The sequence below is a fragment of the Scyliorhinus canicula genome, chromosome 3 (assembly GCF_902713615.1).
Source record: "Scyliorhinus canicula chromosome 3, sScyCan1.1, whole genome shotgun sequence".
Taxonomy (NCBI): domain Eukaryota; kingdom Metazoa; phylum Chordata; class Chondrichthyes; order Carcharhiniformes; family Scyliorhinidae; genus Scyliorhinus; species Scyliorhinus canicula.
Genome location: NC_052148.1, coordinates 147,649,150 through 147,668,429, shown reverse-complemented (window position 1 = coordinate 147,668,429; position 19,280 = coordinate 147,649,150). Strand labels below are relative to the sequence as shown.

At 46.5% G+C, this 19,280-nt stretch overlaps 1 protein-coding gene across 2 annotated transcripts in view; it reads left to right on the top strand.

The window, feature by feature from the left end:
- The window catches only part of stim2b (stromal interaction molecule 2b), a 189,546-nt gene that overhangs the window by 6,156 nt on the left and 164,110 nt on the right, over positions 1–19,280 (top strand). The window lies entirely within an intron of this gene.

The following is a 19,280-nucleotide window of genomic DNA, read 5'->3' as shown; positions in this document are numbered from 1 at the left end:
GATAACCATTACGGTGGAGGAAAGAAAGACTTGCATTTACATTCTTTTCATTATCGCAGCACATCCCAAAGCTCCTTTCAGCCAATGTAACGGCACTAGCACAGTGGTTAGCACTGTTGCTTCACAGTGCCAGTGACATGGGTTGATTCCTGGCTTGGGTCATTGTCTGTGCAGAGTCTACATGCTCTCCCTGTTCTGTCTGGGTTTCCTCCTGGTGCTCCGGTTTCGTCCCACAAGTTCCGAAGGACGTGCTTGTTAGGTGAATTGGACATTCTGAATTCTCCCTCAGTGTACCCGAACAGGCGCTGGAGTGTGGTGACGAGGGAATTTTCACAGTAACTTCATTGCGGTGTTAATGTAAGCCTACCTGTGACAATAATAAAGATTATTATTATGTAATACTTCTGAAGTGCAGTTACGATTGTAATGCAAGAAACACAGCAGCCAACTTGCATGCAGTAAGCACCCACAAATAATGCTTGGACGCCAGGGATTGCTCCCCTCTCTCTCACTCTCTCTCTCTCTCTCTCTCTCTCTTTTCCCCCCACCCTTGTTTGAAATAGTGCCATAGAATCTTGCCCATCTATTTGAGAGGGCAAAGGAAGCTTTGGTATAACATATCATCTTACAGTGCAGCATTCCTTCAGTACTGCACTGGAGTGTTAGTGTTGATTTTTATGTCTAATTGTTAATGGGTAATGTACAGATGTTATGGTGACTTGAAACAGAGTATTTTTGATTGTTCATGCGGAAGGGCACACACTGAAATCCCCTCAACATTTCTGTGAAACAAAATTAAGCTTGGTTACTGTTGTGTTTATTGGGACAGTTGCACAACCTTATGTCCGTAGCATTTTTATTGTAGAGCTAATTAAATGACTAGTTAATCCTAGCAAATTGAACTGTAAATGCAAAAGTAAATAGATGAATTACTCCGCCACCTGATACAGCATCAGCACAGGCAATAGATTAAAAAAATGAAATGAAAATCGCTTATTGTCACAAGTAGGCTTCAAATGAAGTTACTGTGAAAAGCCCCTAATCGCATTATTCGGGCGCCTGTTCGGGGAGGCTGGTATGGGAATTGAACCCGCGCTGCTGGCCTGCCTTGGTCTGCTTTAAAAGCCACTGATTTAGCCCTGTACTAAACCAGAACTGTCGCTGATTGATTATAGCCAGACACTGTAGATGAGGCAGTTAATGCTTTTGTTACCCTGTGCCTCCCCTGTGCCTATCAGTACATCACCGAGCCATTTGGCAAAGGAGCAAGAGCGAAGTTTCCAGCTTTTCGGGCAGGCAATGTAATTGAGTAAAGTGCTAGATCTCTCTACGTTTAAGCATATGTCTTCACACTGTTGAGAATTTTACTGATTTCAGAAGACTAGGCTTTAAATCTATAAATGTAGAAAGCTTCCATGAGAGACTGACTTGGTTTCACTGTTTTTCGTCCTGGAAGTTTCTTTTGCATCAAGAGCATTTTTATATCTTGGGGTTTCTTTGTCATGGTTTTGTACTTAAGATGCAAATGATCTGAAGTACTTGATTCTGCTGCAGTTGGCTCGTACGAGCAATGGCGGGCCACTGCTGGAGTTTCAGTACTTCACTGTGAATTTCAGGATGCTCCTCGTCAGTTTGGCTGTGTTGGCAGCACTCTCTCTTGTCCTTTTACGATAACAGGTTGTGACACTTGAAGTAATTTGCTGAATTTGAAACTATTTGTGGAGCTTTAGGGTGCGATCAATATTATTTTAAAAATTCCAATAGAAGCAGAATACTGCGATACTGGATGTCTGAAATAAAACAGAAAATGCTCAATAAAATCAGCTGGTTTGGCAGCATCTGTGGGGAGAAACAGAATTAACATTTCTGATTCAATGACCCTTCTAAAGAACCTGCCAGACCTGCTGAGTTTATCCAGCATTTTCTGTTTATACTTCATGTTTCTTGAATTTTGCTGTTATCGTTTTGATCCGTGGATGCTTTATGGACAGATATCTTTCAGTCGAGCAAGGGAATGAAAACTCAGTTAATACATAAAACCCTGTTAGCTGTCAAAAAGCAGAGCACAGTGGTTAGCACTGCTGCCTCACTGTCCAGGGTCCCAGGTTCAATTCCGGCATCGGTGGTTGTCTGTGTGGAGTTTGCACTTTCTCCCTGTGGGTTTCCTCCGGGTGTTGCGGTTTCCTCCCACAGTGCAAAGATGTGCAGATTAGGTGAATTGGCCTTGCTAAATCGCCTCTTCGTGACCAAAGTTTAGTTGGGGTTACGGGATAGGGTGGAGGCGTGGGCTTAAGTAGGGTGCTCTTTCCAAGGCCGGTGCAGACTCGATGGGCTGAAATGCCTCCTGCACTGTAAATTCGATGATTCTATGACTCGGTCTTTTCGGCACCTGAGATCGGAGGGACTTGGTTCAATTGGTTGGCTGGTGGCCAATTAATTGGCAAAAGGTCCACATTGTGCCCAATAACAGGCGGTGATTGGGTGCTTTTCAAAGAATCGGGAAAATCAGTTGGCGACCTGGACACTGAGACAAGGATATGCTCTTTCTTTCTTTTCTTCTCTCACTGTGCCGCTCACTCTGGGCAGGATTTTCCGTTGTCCATCGGCAAAATCGTGTTCGGCGATCCGGCGGAGAATGGGATCTGGTGCCGATGGCCTGAATTCCCAACGGCGGTCCGTGCCAAATCGCGAACCCAGCATGGGGGCTGCCCAGCGCCGCCACACTTGGCCGGGATCCGTGCTGCAGGCCAGAGGGTGGGCTGTGGGGTCGTGGAGGCAGGTTATGTCTGCGCATGGCGGCGTCATGTTGTACGGCCCAACCGCTGCAGGTTATCAGCTGTGCACATGTGCGGCCCGGGACCCAGCCATCCACCGGGGGTTTTTGCCGTGAGGGGGCGGGAGTTCCAGTCAGCACCGATGTTATCTCCTCACCGGTACTGGAATCAGTGAGGAGCTCGCGACGATATATTTTGACGTGATCCTGCGGATTCTCCGTTCGAGCTGGCACTTAGCCGCACGAACGGAGATTCTCTCTCGCTCTGTCTCTCTCTCGCTCTGTCTCTCTCTCGCTCTGTCTCTCTCTCGCTCTGTCTCTCTCTCGCTCTGTCTCTCTCTCGCTCTGCTCTCTCTCTCGCTCTGTCTCTCTCTCGCTCTGTCTCTCTCTCGCTCTGTCTCTCTCTCGCTCTGTCTCTCTCTCGCTCTGTCTCTCTCTCGCTCTGTCTCTCTCTCGCTCTCGTCTCTCTCTCGCTCTGTCTCTCTCTCGCTCTTCTGTCTCTCTCTCTCGCTCTGCTCTCTCTCGCTCTGTCTCTCTCTCGCTCGTCTCTCTCTCGCTCTGTCTCTCTCTCGCTCTGTCTCTCTCTCTCGCTCTGTCTCTCTCTCGCTCTGTCTCTCTCTCGCTCTGTCTCTCTCCGCTCTGTCTCTCTCTCGCTCTGTCTCTCTCTCGCTCTGTCTCTCTCTCGCTCTGTCTCTCTCTCGCTCTGTCTCTCTCTCGCTCTGTCTCTCTCTCGCTCTGTCTCTCTCTCGCTCTGTCTCTCTCTCGCTCTGCTCTCTCTCTCGCTCTGTCTCTCTCTCGCTCTGTCTCTCTCTCGCTCTGTCTCTCTCTCGCTCTGTCTCTCTCTCTCGCTCTGTCTCTCTCTCGCTCTGTCTCTCTCTCGCTCTGTCTCTCTCTCGCTCGGTCTCTCTCTCGCTCTGTCTCTCTCTCGCTCTGTCTCTCTCTCTCTCTGTCTCTCTCTCGCTCTGTCTCTCTCTCGCTCTGTCTCTCCCTCGCTCTGTCTCTCGCTCTGTCTCTCCTCGCTCTGTCTCTCCCTCGCTCTGTCTCTCTCCTCGCTCTGTCTCTCCCTCGCTCTGTCTCTCTCTCGCTCTGTCTCTCTCTCGCTCTGTCTCTCTCTCGCTCTGTCTCTCTCCTCGCTCTGCTCTCTCTCTCGCTCTGTCTCTCTCTCGCTCTGTCTCTCTCTCGCTCTGTCTCTCTCTCGCTCTGTCTCTCTCCTCGCTCTGTCTCTCTCTCGCTCTGTCTCTCTCTCGCCTCTGTCTCTCTCCTCGCTCTGTCCTCTCTCTCGCTCTGTCTCTCTCTCGCTCTGTCTCTCTCTCGCTCTGTCTCTCTCTCTCGCTCTGTCTCTCTCTCGCTCTGTCTCTCTCTCGCTCTGTCTCTCTCTCGCTCTGTCTCTCTCTCGCTCTGTCTCTCTCTCGCTCTGTCTCTCTCTCGCTCTGTCTCTCTCTCGCTCTGTCTCTCTCTCGCTCTGTCTCTCTCTCGCTCTGTCTCTCTCTCGCTCTGTCTCTCTCTCGCTCTGTCTCTCTCCGCTCTGTCTCTCTCTCGCTCTGTCTCTCTCTCGCTCTGTCTCTCTCTCGCTCTGTCTCTCTCTCGCTCTGTCTCTCTCTCGCTCTGTCTCTCTCTCGCTCTGTCTCTCTCTCGCTCTGTCTCTCTCTCGCTCTGTCTCTCTCTCGCTCTGTCTCTCTCTCGCTCTGTCTCTCTCTCGCTCTGTCTCTCTCTCGCTCTGTCTCTCTCGCTCTGTCTCTCTCTCGCTCTGTCTCTCTCTCGCTCTGTCTCTCTCCGCTCTGTCTCTCTCGCTCTGTCTCTCTCTCGCTCTGTCTCTCTCTCGCTCTGTCTCTCTCTCGCGCTCTGTCTCTCTCTCGCTCTGTCTCTCTCGCGCTCTGTCTCTCTCGCTCTGTCTCTCTCTCGCTCTCTGTCTCTCTCGCGCTCTGTCTCTCTCTCGCTCTGTCTCTCTCTCGCTCTCTGTCTCTCTCTCGCTCTGTCTCTCTCTCGCTCTGTCTCGCTCTGTCTCTCTGTCTCGCTCTGTCTCTCTGTCTCGCTCTGTCTCTCTGTCTCGCTCTGTCTCTCTGTCTCGCTCTGTCTCTCTCTCTCTCGCTCTGTCTCTCTCTCGCTTGTCTCTCTCTCTCGCTCTGTCTCTCTCTCGCTCTGTCTCTCTCTCTCGTCTCTCTCTCTCGCTCTGTCTCTCTCTCTCGCTCTGTCTCTCTCTCTCGCTCTGTCTCTCTCTCGCTCTGTCTCTCTCTCTCGCTCTGTCTCCTCTCGCTCGCTCTCTCTCTCTCGCTCTGTCTCTCTATCTCGCTCTGTCTCTCTCTCGCTCTGTCTCTCTCTCTCAGTGTCTCTCTCTCGCTCTGTCTCTCTCTCTCTGTGTCTCTCTCTCTCTCTCAGTGTCTCTCTCTCTCTCTCAGTGTCTCTCTCTCTCTCTCAGTGTCTCTCTCTCTCTCTCAGTGTCTCTCTCTCTCAGTGTCTCTCTCTCTCTCTCAGTGTCTCTCTCTCTCTCTCAGTGTCTCTCTCTCTCTCTCAGTGTCTCTCTCTCTCTCTCAGTGTCTCTCTCTCTCTCTCAGTGTCTCTCTCTCTCTCTCAGTGTCTCTCTCTCTCTCTCTCACTTCTCTCGCAATCTATTTCGGAAACTGCAGATACCTGAATTAATCTATAATAAAAACCACTAAAGATTGGAAAGCAGAAATCTCGAACTGAAAGTGAAGGAAGTGCTAGAAACAATCATCTGAAACAAAGACTCTTATCTTTACTTATAATTTTACCCACCTCTTCTCTGTGTTTGTCTGTGTTGTGTGTGTAGAGGGTGGGACGAGTTTGAAGTGGGGTGGGGGGGTTTAGGAATTGGATAATAGTTAACCTGTTGTATTTGCTGTGTGTTTAATTATAGTTATTGTTATTAATAAATGTAATTGTGTTGAAATTTGCAAAGCTGGTGACTGTAGTTACTGGGCAGCTAAGAGCCAAAGACTTTGGGTGTTTTTCTAAGAATTAATTATTAATTTCAATTGTGTTGTGACTCTGGGTGAAGTGGGGCTGGAATTGATTGCGCAGGAGCCCATGGAGTTGTAACAATATAAAAATGCAAGATCTTTTTTTTTGTTGTCCTAGTGTTCTTTTTCTTCTTTTGGTTATGCACGACATTACCCGTCTACAGTAGTGACTTTAACGTAATTAATGTCCCAATGAGGGGCGGCACAGTTGTTAGCATTGCTGCCTATGGTGCTGAGGACTCCAGATTTGAATCCCGGCCCTGGGTCACTGTCCATGTGGAGTTTGCACATTCTCCCCGTGTCTGCATGGGTTTCGCCCCCACATCCCAAAGATGTGCAGGTAGGTGGATTGGCCAAATTAAGTTGCCCCTTAATTGGAAAAAAAAATAATTGGGTACTCTAAATTTTTTTTAAAAATGTCGCAGAGTGCTTCATTGAGAATATTCAGACACCAATCAACAGCAAAAGAGTTAGGAAAATAAGACTTAGTCAGAAAGGTTTTGAGAATGTGGGATTCATATCGAAGAGTAGGACTGAGAAGGCTAAAGTTGAACAGAGAATAGATGGAGGAATGCTTTGGACACTAGAGGCAGATGTCCGAAGAATATGGGCCGTTTTGTAGGGCAGTTGGAGGCTACAAAAATAGGGCGGAGCAAGGACAAAAATTTGTTTTATATTTATAGAACAGTACAGCACAGAACAGGCCCTTCTGCCCTCGATGTTGTGCCGAGCATTGTCCGAAACCAAGATCAAGCTATCCCAGTCAATGCACATGATGATGGGGAGCCAACAGAATTCAGTGAGAACAAGAGCCATGGATGAGCCGGCCTTGGGGAAGACCGGGTGTTGAATGGTGGTGTTTTAGATCATTAAGAATTGCTGCTGAAAAGCTTCATCATCTGGAAATATTGATGTTCTCATTATTAATGCATTATTTCAAAATCCTCCTTCTCATCTGTAACTTTTTCCTGATCTCTTCCTCCCCCTATTGTTTCAAAAAAAAACGTTTTTTAAAATTTAGAGTGCCAATTAAGTTTTTCCAATTAAGGGGCAATTTAGCGTGGCCAATCCACCTAGCCTGCACATCTTTGGGTTGTGGGGCGAAACCCACGCAAACAGGGGAGAATGTGCAAACTCCACGCGGACAGTGACCCAGAGCCGGGATCGAACCTGGGACCTCGGCGCCGCCCTCCCCTTTTCTGACCTCATCCATTTCTATTCTAACAATGTTGTATTGAATAAACTTGTATACGTCATGTATTACCACCTGTACTCACTGCATGTCTTATTTGACCTCTTGACATGAAAATGAAATGAAAATCGCCTATTGTCACAAGTAGGCTTCAATTGAAGTTACTGTGAAAAGCCCCTAGTCGCCACATTCTGGCGCCTGTTCGGGGAGGCTGGTACGGGAATTGAACAGTGCTGCTGGCCTGCCTGGGTCTGCTTTAAAAGCCAGCTCTTTCGCCCTGTGCTAAACCAGCCCCTCTTATGCACCTGTTCTCTCCTTCCACTCTATCCTTGACATTGGGGATAAGGGACTTCAGTTATGTGGAAAGATTAGAGAAGCTGGGGTTGTGCTCCTTTGGGCAAAGATGGCTACGGGAATATTTAACAGAGGTGTTCAAAATTGTGAAGCGTTTTGAGAGAAAAAAGAGGAGTACTGTTCCACTCATAGGAATGTCAATAACCAGGAGACAGAGATTTAAGATAGTTGGCCAAAGAACTAGAGGGGAGATAAGAAATTACCGTGCGAATTATGATCTGAAATGCACTGCCTGAAAGAGTAGTGGAAACAGATTCAGTAATAATTTTCAGAAAGGAATTGGATGATACTTGAGATTGAAAGATTTGCAGGGGTGTGGAACTAATTGGGTAGCTCCATAGAAACAAAAGCTGGCACAGGCATGATGTGCAGAAAGGCCTCCTTGGTTCCAGACTTTGAAATGAAGCTCCCCATGTACCTTTCGCCTGGTTTTCTCTCTCCCCTTCAGCCCCGATCTGTGACAGCTACCTGATCTCCTGTCACAACGTCAGAGAAAACCATGAAGAAATTATATGAATGAACATAGAACATAGAACGATACAGCGCAGTACAGGCCCTTCGGCCCACGATGTTGCACCGACATGGGAAGTCAAAAACTAACGGCCATCTAACCTACACTATGCCATTATCATCCATATGCTTATCCAATAAACTTTTAAATGCCCTCAATGTTGGCGAGTTCACTACTGTTGCAGGTAGGGCATTCCACGGCCTCACCACTCTTTGCGTTAAAAAACCTACCTCTGACGTCTGTCCTATATCTATTACCCCTCAATTTAAGGCTATGTCCCCTCGTGCTAGCCACCTCCATCCGCGGGAGAAGGCACTCACTGTCCACCCTATCTAACCCTCTGATAATTTTGTATGCCTCGATTAAGTCACCTCTTAACCTTCTTCTCTCTAACGAAAACAACCTCAAGTCCATCAGCCTTTCCTCATAAGATTTTCCCTCCATACCAGGCAACATCCTGGTAAATCTCCTCTGCACCCGTTCCAAAGCTTCCACGTCCTTCCTATAATGAGGCGACCAGAACTGTACGCAATACTCCAAATGCGGCCGTACCAGAGTTTTGTACAGCTGCAACATGACCTCATGGCTCCGGAACTCAATCCCTCTACCAATAAAGGCCAACACACCATAGGCCTTCTTCACAACCCTATCAACCTGGGTGGCAACTTTCAGGGATCTATGTACATGGACACCGAGATCCCTCTGCTCATCCACACTGCCAAGAATTTTACCATTAGCCAAATATTCCGCATTCCTGTTATTCTTTCCAAAGTGAATCACCTCACACTTCTCTACATTAAACTCCATTTGCCACCTCTCAGCCCAGCTCTGCAGCTATGTCCCTCTGTAACCTGCAAAATCCTTCCACACTGTCTACAACTCCACCGACTTTAGTGTCGTGTGCAAATTTACTCACCCAACCTTCTGCGCCCTCCTCTAGGTCATTTATAAAAATGACAAACAGCAACGGCCCCAGAACAGATCCTTGTGGTACGCCACTCGTAACTGAACTTCATTCTGAACATTTGCCATCAACCACCACCCTCTGTCTTCTTTCAACTAGCCAATTTCTGATCCACATCTCTAAATCACCCTCAATCCCCAGCCTCCGTATTTTCTGCAATAGCCGACCGTGGGGAACCTTATCAAACGCTTTACTGAAATCCATATACACCACATCAACTGCTCTACCCTCATCTACCTGTTCAGTCACCTTCTCAAAGAACTCAATAAGGTTTGTGAGGCATGACCTACCCTTCACAAAACCATGCTGACTATCCCTAATCATGTTATTCCTATCTAGATGATTATAAATCGTATCTCTTATAATCCTCTCCAAGACTTTACCCACAACAGACGTGAGGCTCACCGGCCTATAGTTACCGGGGTTATCTCTACTCCCCTTCTTGAACAAAAGGACCACATTTGCTATCCTCCAGTCCTCTGGCACTATTCCTGTAGCCAATGATGACATAAAAATCAAAGCCAAAGGCTCAGCAATCTCTTCCCTGGCTTCCCAGAGAATCCTAGGATAAATCCCATCAGGCCCCGGGGACTTATCTATTTTCATCTTGTCCAGAATTGCCAACACTTCTTCCCTACGCACCTCCATGCCATCTATTCTAATAGCCTGGGTCTCAGAATTCTCCTCCACAACATTATCTTTTTCCTGAGTGAATACTGACGAAAAGTATTCATTTAGTATCTCGCTTATCTCCTCAGCCTCCACACACAACTTCCCACCACTGTCCTTGACTGGCCCTACTCTTACCCTAGTCATTCTTTTATTCCTGACATACCTATAGAAAGCTTTTGGGTTTTCCTTGATCCGACCTGCCAAAGACTTCTCATGTCCCCTCCTTGCTCGTCTTAGCTCTCTCTTTAGATCCTTCCTCGCTTCCTTGTAACTATCAAGCGCCCCAACTGAAACTTCACGCCTCATCTTCACATAGGCCTCCTTCTTCCTCTTAACAAGAGATTCCACTTCTTTGGTAAACCACGGTTCCCTCGCTCGACCCCTTCCTCCCTGCCTGACTGGTACGTACTTATCAAGAACACGCAATAGCTGTTCCTTGAACAAGCTCTACATATCCAGTGTGCCCAACCCTTGCAGCCTACTTCTCCAACCTACACATCCTAAGTCATGTTTAATGGCATCATAATTGCCCTTCCCCCAGCTATAACTCTTGCCCTGCGGGAATGCTGAAGTTATGGCAACTGATCAGAACAAGAATTGCTCTGAAGTTGCTATGTGCAATTAGGTTGATGCGTTTTTTGGATTCATAGAATCCCTACAATGCAGAAGGCGGCTACCCGGCCCATCGAGTCTGCACAGACCCTCCGAAAGAGCACCCTACCTAGGCCCACATGGCCTCCCTATTCCTGTAACTCCAACTAACTTTTTAAACGCGAAGGGGCAATTTGACGTGGCCAATTCACCTAACCTGCACACCTTTGGACTGTGAGAGGAAACCCACGCAGACATTGGAAGAATGTACAAACTCAACACAGACAGTCACCCAAGGCTGGAATTGAACCTGGGCTCCTGGTGCTGTGAAGTAGCAGTGCTCACCACTGTGCCACCATGCCACCCAATTACAGCAGCGATTATAGTTTAAAACTAGTTAATTGGGTTCAGGAAAGTGTTCTAATAAAATGTTTCTTCTTCAAGTTTTTTTTCATCTATTCTATTGGAAGTTAACGACTGGTTCCCTAGAGAGAGGAAAAGAGACCATCAAAAAACAACTTGTGGCTGTTCCTGTTAATGAACAGACCTTTTATCATCTCTCCCGGCACTTCCCCACTACAGCACAGTATCCTTTCTGAAATGGTTTAGGACTTTCTATAACTGTGCGCTACGTATATGAAAGGCATTGTTGGAGCGGGTTAGCTGAGAAGCTCTTATGTGCCCCTAGGATGCTGTGATTTGCTTTATAATGAGAGCCCCTTTCCATCTCTTACTGGAAAGTTAAAGTTGAGTGGAACACCGATTTTTCACCATGTAATGGATGGCAGGATGGAAATAAAGGCATCTGAAATAGCAAGCATACCGGGGCTAAGAGTGAAAAGAAAGTGTGCCACTGAGGTTCTTGAGTTTCATTTCGAATACTGTTGATACAAAACAATGATGTGGAGATGCCGGCGTTGGACTGGGGTGAGCACAGTAAGAAGTCTTACAACACCAGGTTAAAGTCCAACAGGTTTGTTTCAAACACGAGCTTTCGGAGCACGGCTCCTTCACCTGAAGAAGGAGCCGTGCTCCGAAAGCTCGTGTTTGAAACAAACCTGTTGGACTTTAACCTGGTGTTGTAAGACTTCTTACGATACAAAACAAGACAGCATAGCTGAAGTGACTTACAAAGGTAGTTGAACACAAGGTTGCATTGATTTGTGATTTTTTTTTTTGTTTAAACTAGCTATTTGGATTTGTGCTTAGTGGGGGTGACATTATGTAATAAAATAATATGCAAGGTCTAAGACTTTGCAGTGCCCAGAGTACACAATTTAGTGGACCTGAACAAACCGGATGGTCTACACCTGGGCAGGACTGGAACCAATGCCCTAGGGGGTGCTTTTGCTAACACTGTTGGGGAGGTTTTAAACTAATGTGGCAGGGGGATGGGAACCAGATTAGGAAGTTAGAGGTCAGTAAAGAAGCAGCAACTAAAGCTGGTAAGGTACGAGATAATAAACTCCATGTGACTAAAGGAAAGAGTAGACAGGGAATAGATGATGAACGCAAAGGGACAGGTGGTCTGTCGTGCATTTGTTTTAATGCGAGAAGTGTAGCAGGTAAGGCAGATGAACTTAGGGCTTGGATCAGTACCTGGGAATATGATGTTATTGGTATTACTGAGATTTGGTTGAGGGAAGGGCAGGACTGGCAACTAAATATCCCAGGGTATAGATGCTTCAGGAGGGATAGAGAGGGAGGTAGAAGGGGTGGAGGAGTTGCATTACTCGACAGAGATGATATCACAGCTGTGATTAAGGAGGGCACGGTAGAGGATTCGAGCACTGAGGCAATATGGGTGGAGCTGAGAAATAGGAAGGGTGCAGTAACATTGTTGGGACTTTACGACAGGCCTCCCAAAAGTGAGCATGAAGTAGAGGTACAAATATGCAGACAGATTATAGAAAAATGTAGGAGCAATAGGGTGCTTGTGATGGGAGATTTTAACTTCCCCAACATTGAATGGGATTCGTGTGGTGTTGGAGGCGTAGATGGAGCAGAGTTTGTAAGGAGCATCCAGGAGAGTTTTTTAGAGCAGTATGTAAATAGTCCAACTCGGGAAGGGGCCATACTGGACCTGGTATTGGGGAATGATCCCGGCCAGGTGGTTGATGTTTCGGTTGGTGATTACTTTGGGAATAGCGATCATAATTCCGTAAGTTTTAGAATACTCATGGACAAGGACAAGAGTGGTCCGAAAGGAAGAGTGCTAAATTGGGGAAAGGCAGAGTATAACAAAATTCGGCAGGAGCTAGGGAATGTGGATTGGGAGCAGCTGTTTAAGGGTAAATCCACATTTGAAATGTGGGAGTCTTTTAAGGAAAGGTTGATTAGAGTGCAGGACAGACATGTTCCTGTGAAAATGAGAGATAGAAATGGCAAGATTAGGGAACCATGATGACGGGTGAAATTGTGAGACTAGCTAAGATGAAAAAGGAAGCATATGTAAGATCGAGGCGACTCAAAACTGATGAAGCTTTGGAGGAATATCGGGAAAGTAGGACGAATCTCAAACGCGCAATAAAAAGGGCTAAAAGGGGTCATGAAATATCTTTGGCTAACAGGGTTAAGGAAAATCCCAAAGCCTTTTATTCGTATGTAAGGAGCAAGAAGGTAACTAGGGAAAGGATTGGCCCACTCAAAGACAAGAGAGGGAATTTATGCGTGGACTAGAGGAAATGGGTGAGATTCTTAATGAGTACTTTGCATCGGTATTCACAAAGGAGAGGGACAAGACGGATGTTGAGGCTAGTGATGGATGTTTAAATACTCTAGGTCAAGTTGCCATACGGAAAGGGGAAGTTTTGGGTATTCTAAAAGACATTAAGGTGGACAAGTCCCCAGGACCGGATGGGATCTATCCCAGGTCACTGAGGGAAGCGAGGGTCGAAATAGCTGGGGCCTTAACAGATATCTTTGCAGCATCCTTGAGCACGGGTGAGGTCCCGGAGGACTGGAGAATTGCTAATGTTGTCCCTTTGTTTAAGAAGGGTAGCAGGGAAAATCCAGGGAATTACAGACCTGTGAGCTTGACGTCAGTGGTAGGCAAACTGTTGGAGAAGATACTGAGGGATAGGATCTATTCACATCTGGAAGAAAATAGACTTATCAGTGATAGGCAGCATGATTTTGTGCAGGGAAGGTCATGTCTTACAAACCTAATAGAATTCTTTGAGGAAGTGACCAAGTTAATTGATGAGGGAAGGGCTGTAGATGTCATATACATGGACTTTAGTAAGGCGTTTGATAAGGTTTCCCATGGCAGGTTGATGGCAAAAGTGAAGTTGTATGGGGTTCAGGGTGTACTAGCTAGATGGATAAAGAACTGGCTGGGCAACAGGAGACAGAGAGTAGTGGTGGAAGGGAGTGTCTCAAAATGGAGAAGCGTGACTAGTGGTGTTCCACAGGGATCCGTGCTCGGACCACTGTTGTTTGTGATCTACATAAATGACCTGGAGGAAGGTATAGGTGGTCTGATTAGCAAGTTTGCAGATGATACTAAGATTGGTGGAGTTGCAGATAGCGAGGAGGACTGTCAGAGAATACAACAAAATATAGATAGATTGGAGAGTTGGGCAGAGAAATGGCAGATGGAGTTCAATCCAGGCAAATGCGAGGTGATGCATTTTGGAAGATCAAATTCAAGATCAAATTCTATATGGTCAATGGAAGGGTCCTGGGGAAAATTGATGTACAGAGAGATCTGGGAGTTCAGGTCCATTGTACCCTGAAGGTGGCAACGCAGGTTGATAGAGTGGTCAAGAAGGCATACGGCATGCTTGCCTTCATCGGACGGGGTATTGAGTACAAGAGTAGGCAGGTCATGTTACAGTTGTATAGGACTTTGGTTAGGCCACATTTGGAATACTGCATGCAGTTCTGGTCGCCACATTACCAGAAGGATGTGGATGCCTTGGAGAGGGTGCAGAGGAGGTTCACCAGGATGTTGCCTGGTATGGAGGGTGCTAGCTATGAAGAAAGGTTGAGTAGATTAGGATTGTTTTCGTTGGAAAGACGGAGGTTGAGGGGGGACCTGATTGAGGTCTACAAAATTATGAGAGGTATGGACAGGGTGGATAGCAACAAGCTTTTTCCAAGATTGGGGGTGTCAGTTACAAGGGGTCACGATTTCAAGGTGAGAGGGGGGAAAGTTCAAGGGAGATGTGCGTGGAAAGTTTTTTATGCAGAGGGTGGTGGGTGCCTGGAACGCTTTACCAGCGGAAGTGGTAGAGGCGGGCACGATGTTCTTTAGCATCATTTAAGAGGTATCTAGACAGGTATGTGAACGGGCGGCAACAGAGGGAAGTAGACCTTGGAAAATAGGCGACAGGTTTAGATAAAGGATCTGGATCGGCGCAGGCTGGGAGGGCCGAAGGGCCTGTTCCTGTGCTGTAATTTTCTTTGTTCTTTGAATGCTGCATGGCATGATGGCTGCTAAAATGGTAGGATCGGGGAAATACCCAGGCTGTGTGGCTAATTTCCTGATGTTATGCTTCTGACAGAAGGTTTTTCCTGCTGGAAACCTGTTGCCACCATGGATTTCCAAAATGTGTACCCAGCAGAAAGGACATCCCAATGGAAGACAGGACATTAACCTTCCTGTCTGGTTTGTTTAAATTTGGCTAAAGTGGGTTGACAACTTTCTGATGCAGAAGCACTAGTGATTTCATAACTACAAAGCTACTTTTGTCTAAAAACCATTATGCCACTCTGAACCATTCTCGCACACTCGGATCATTGTGGTATGTAACGTTTGTCGGGCGTTTTTGAGATTAGCTTGATTTCCTTTCAGGGAGCAGGAAGTAAATTTGAAAACATTCCTCAGGAGATAAAATGGATTGCTTCAAATCCGTGAGAGAGGGTTATTCATGGTCTTTGAAGAATAGAGACTTTGTGGCAGGACTCCGTCAACTTGCATTCTTCAGGCAAAATACAAGATCGACACATTCTGTTTGATAGAACAGCGAGAGGAGATATTTGTTTTTGCAGTGTGCTGCTAAGGTGTTATGGGCTGATATTTGTTTTAAAATTGATTGTAATTGTTATTTTATTCTGCATTCAGATACTCTATTGTGTTAGATCACTAATTATTGTCATGAGGTTAAATAATTTTACTGCATTAATTATCTGGTTCTTCACGGTTACAAACCAAGTTATTACTTGCCTTATTTGATAAATGTATCTCTGTGGTTTCATTGTTTAAAAAAGCCTACCTGATTTATATTGATTGTGCATAGAATTGATCTTGCTTTGCACTTACGTGAGGGGCGATTTTGAAAGGTAAAGAGAAAGTACAATGTAATAAGGCGGGGGAGGGGTTCAATATGGGCGACTACAGCCGGAGTTTGACAGGGAGAGAGCTTAGAATTATGAGTGCACCAGCAAATAAGATCAGTGTAATGGAAAGTGGTTTAAAAAAAAAGATATAAAGCTGTTTTTATCTGCTCATCTTTATTGAAAGCGTGCTGCATTTGTAACAAGATGGATGATTGACCGTGGAAATAGAAATAAATGGGGCAGCATGTGGCGCTGTGGTTAGCAGTGGGTCTACGGCGCTGAGGAACCGGGTTCGAATCCTGTCGCTGGGACACTGTCCGTGTGGAGTTTTCACATTCTCCCCGTGTCTGCGTGGGTTTCACCCCCACAACTCCAAGATGTGCAGGTTAGGTGGATTGGCCATGGTAAATTGCCCCTGAATTGGAAACAAAATAATAATTGGGTACTCTAAATCAAAAATAAATAAGTAAATAGAGGAGCCATTAGAGACATGCTTGCAAAGTGACCATAACTGGGGCCTGAATATTCAAGTGTATTAACAGGAGGGTTAACGGGGTCCGAGAATCCTTGGGGGGGGCAGCATGAATCCTGCCCCACAGCCGGCTGCCGTATTCTCTGGCGTCGGTTTTCGGGCGGGGGTGGGGATCACGCCGTTGGCAGCGCCCCCCCCAGGCAATTCTCTGGGCCCCGATTGGCCGAGCGGTCGTCGGTTTCGGGACAGCGTGGATTGGATGTGGTCCCACAAGGCGGGACCTGGCTGGCAGGCCGGCTGGTGCGGTTCTCAGGGGAGCGCGGGGGGATCTGGCCCCGGGGTTGGGGGGGGGGGGGGGGGGGGGAGAGACGGTGGCCTAGCTCGCGAACAGGACCCACCGATCAGCGGGGCCCCTTCCGCGCCGGCCCCTGTCGGGCTCCGCCATGGCCGGCGTGGAAAAGACCCCCCCCCCCCCCCTGCTCATGCGGCAGAATACACCTGCTGGTCTGCGCATGCGCTAAACCACACCGGCGGTTCTGCGCATGCACTAACTCGCGCAGTCCCTTTGGCGCCGGCTGGTGCGGTTTTTGGTGCTGACGTCGGGCCAACTCGCCGATTGCGGTGAATCCCGCTCTCCGTCTTAAACTTAGAAAAATACTATTACAGGGTTGAAACAGAGTTGGCTCAACCTGGAAAATAGGTTGAAGGTAAGATGGTAGAAAAGCAGTGGCAGATGTTCAAGTAGATATTTCATAACTCTCAAAGGTATATTCAACTAAGGATGAAAGACTCTACGAGAAGAGTCGCTATCCAAGGAAATTAACAATGTTATTTAATTTAAACAAATAGAAGTGTACAACGCTGCAAAGGTAATTGGAAGCCCAGAAGACTGAGAATGTTTTTTAGAAAATAGGAAAAAGATGATGAAACAAAGATGATAAATTTTGAGTATGAGAGTATGAGAAAAGGCAAGGAAGGTAGCACAGTGGTTAGCACTGTTGCTTCACGCGCCAGGGTTCCAAGTTCGACTCCCACTTGGGTCACTGTCCGTGCGGAGTCTGCATGTTCTCCCTGTGTCTGTGTGGGTTTCCTCCAATGTGCTTGTTAGGTAATTCTCCCTCTCTAGCCGAACAGGCACCGGAGTGTGGCGACCAGGGGCTTTTCACAGTAACTTCATTGCAGTGTTAATGTCAGCCTACATGTGTCAATAATAAAGATTATTATTAATTATAAAAAGAGGTAGTAAAAGCTTCTTGGGTATATTAAAATGAAAAGAGTAGCTGAAGTCAGCAAGTTGTCCCTTAGAGGGAGGGACTGTGAAATTAATAATGGGAAACAAGGAAATGACAGAGACTTTGAACAGTAAAAGGCAAAAAGATCCCAAGAGTAGTCAAACATCAGGGATAAAAGAGTGGGAGTTACTTAAAACAATTGAGTTCGCTAGGAAAACTGATGGAACCAAAGGTCGACAAGTCCCTTGGACCAATTGGCCATTGTTAAGTGGCTGCGGGGGTAGTGGATGCATTGGTTGTAATCTCAAAATTCCCTAGGTTCTGGAAAGGTCCTAAAGGATTGGAAAACCACAAAAGTAACTATTCAAAAAAAGAGGGAGATGAAGCAGGAAACTATAGGCCAGTTAGTCTAACATCTATCATTGGGAAAATGCTAGAATCCATTATTAAGGATATACTAGCAGGACAGTTTGAAATATAATCGCTCAGAGTCAACATGGTTTTGTGAAAGGGAAATGGCGTTGACAAATTTATTAGAGTTCTTTGAAGAGTTAACAAGCAGGATGGATAAAGGGAATCAGTAGATGTAGTAAATGTAGTAGCGTATTTGGCTTTCCAAGAGGTATTTTAATAAGTGCATCATTATGTTGGGGCTGATATATCAGCATGGGTAGAGGACCGGTTAACTAACAGGACAGAGAGTCAGGATAAAGGGGCCATTTTCAGGATGGCAAACTGTGACTCGTGGAGCATCGCAGGGATCAGTGCTAGGGCTCAAGTATTTACAATCTGCATCCATGATTTGGATGGAGGGACTGACTGCATTACAGTCAAATTTACTGCAGATACAAAGATAGGTAGGAGAGCAGTTTGTGAGGAGAATGAAACGTCTGTAAAGGGATATAAATAGGTTAAGTGAGTGGGCAAAAATTGGCAGATGGAGTATAATGTGGGAAAATGTGAACTTGTCCACTGTGACAGGAAGAATAGAAAAGCAATATAGTATTTAATTGGAGAGAGATTGCTGAACTCAGTGATACAGAGGGATCTGGGTGTCCTGGCACATGAATCACAAAAGGCCAGCAGTTAGGTACCACAAGTGATTAGAAAGACAAATGGAATGTTGGCCCTTATTGCAAAGGGGTCTGAATACAGCTGTTAACAACTGAAGAGGGCATTGGTGAGACCACACCTGTGTATAGTTTCCTGCAATGTAGGAGTTGTCTTATGAGGAAAAGTTGAGGTGTTTGTGGGTTTAGAAGTGTTGCTCATTATGCTTTCCCTTAATTTGCTCTGTTTTAATTACCTTTGCTCAAGAGTCGCCAGGTATCTTTCTGATACCACCACAAGGTTCAAAACCGAATACTGATCAATGACTCGATACACCAGTTAGTAAGTTTGAAATCAATGCACATTTATTTACACACACAGTCAATTATTACTCCGGCATAAACTCTACTCACTAAACTACAACTACTACTAAAAGGCTATACTTAGCTTTGAGTGGCCCACTCAGTCAGAGGAACAATGGCCGTTGTCCGGTTCTGATACTGCTGGCTTCGAACTGATATGGAATAGTAGCTAGGAGTACCTATCTCGTAGCGTGCGTTGACCTTAGACTTACTTGGCTGGTGCTTGGCGGCCTCTCGTCGCTGAGAGCCAAGGTGAAGGTGAAAAAGAAGAGTAGGCGTAAGAGAGCGAACTGACCTTGGGGACTCTGCTTTATACCCCAAGGGGTTTTGCGCCCTTCTGGGCGAACCCTGGCCTTGGTCCCAATTAATTGGACCATGTCCCAATCGTTTGTATCGATTCTCTCCAATACCGGGGTTGTTCCCCGATCGCTGGGCGGGCCCTAGTTAACCGTTGGCCTGCCTTTGTTTTAGTCTCCACTGGTGCCGGGGAGTCTGTCTTGGTACCGATTGTTTGAATGTTTCTTTTTGTCCCCGGAGATATCTCATTACTATGCTAATGGCTTGTAGTTTCAGTTCTGTCTGGGTTCTGCAAGTTCCAATCCACAGGAAACCTTGCACCTGCTTGTTTTTCTAGTGCTGTCCATTTTTCCCTGTACTCTTTGCGAGTATCCATTTTGGAATCGGGACGTGGCCACCCCAGGTGGCTGCAGAAGAATGAGAGGTGATGTGATTGAAACATACAAGATTCTGAGGGGGCTTGTAAATACTGAGAGGATGTTTTGCCCTGTTTGGGGGGGAGGGGGGTGGATTTAGAACTGGGGGAACAGTTTAAAAATATGGGGCATC